Source organism: Anopheles gambiae, chromosome 2 (assembly GCF_943734735.2).
Source record: "Anopheles gambiae chromosome 2, idAnoGambNW_F1_1, whole genome shotgun sequence".
Lineage (NCBI taxonomy): Eukaryota > Metazoa > Arthropoda > Insecta > Diptera > Culicidae > Anopheles > Anopheles gambiae.
The window spans coordinates 3,222,841-3,223,752 of NC_064601.1; the positions used below are offsets into that span (position 1 = coordinate 3,222,841).

Here is a 912-nt window from a genome sequence, read left to right on the forward strand (position 1 = left end):
GCACGGCAGTGTCGTATAAGTGTATGTGTGTGTGTATAATATGCTCATATATCTTGATGGTCCACCTCTACAAAAGGAAATTGCATGAAAGCCGTCGTCTTATGCGATAGCGGCCAAATCTTGAAAAATATCCCGTAACGCACACAGTATGTCTTCGTGTAACAAGATCCCCACAGCAAAAAAGAAATTATTTGTTCAGTGTGTATGCGTGTAGATGTGTCTGTTTCGTGCCGTATTAGGATACGCCTTCCTTCCTCCTAGTCTTCTTTGGCCCCGCATGCCAACATATTCCGCATCACGTGGAGGTGTGAAACATTTCCAAGTCAAACAATTCCTTTCGCATTTGGCATTATCCCTCCATTGCCGATCATATGCATCCCTCGGCTCACAATCTATATGTCAACCGAAAGCAGAGAGTGTGCTCACCCCTCATCTCACCTCACGTTCCAATGGTTCTGCTGGATGTGAGACATATATTCGTACACATAATATTCGTTGGTGTATTTTTTATCAAACACAATCGTCGAAAACAACACAACACAACACAGGCTTGTAGTGGGAAGGTGGAAGCGCAGTGAGAAAGAAAAGAAAATTCACAAAACACAGAAGAAGGAAGCCCGATGGTGGTGTGTGGAAGAAACAAAAGAAAACGCAGAAAATCATACAAAAATTAAACATGAAGCAACAGCAGCAACAGCAGCAGCAGCAGCAGCAAAGCATCATTGAATGTGCGATCAAAAACAAAACAAAAAAGACCTGCTACTGCGAAAGCGAATGGGCAAACACAAATGAGCAAATGATAAACCTAAAACATTAAGTAATAAAAGAGGCAAAACAAGAACAAAAAGAAAAGTCTGTGTTTTGAAGCATGTGGCATAATATCCGAAACGGAGTAAAATTGAAGCTCATGTA

General features: G+C 41.3%; 1 protein-coding gene across 1 annotated transcript in view; it reads left to right on the forward strand.

The window, feature by feature from the left end:
- LOC5667527 (uncharacterized) overlaps window positions 1–912 on the forward strand; it is a 123,672-nt gene that overhangs the window by 30,898 nt on the left and 91,862 nt on the right. The gene's annotated exons all lie outside the window — the stretch shown is intronic.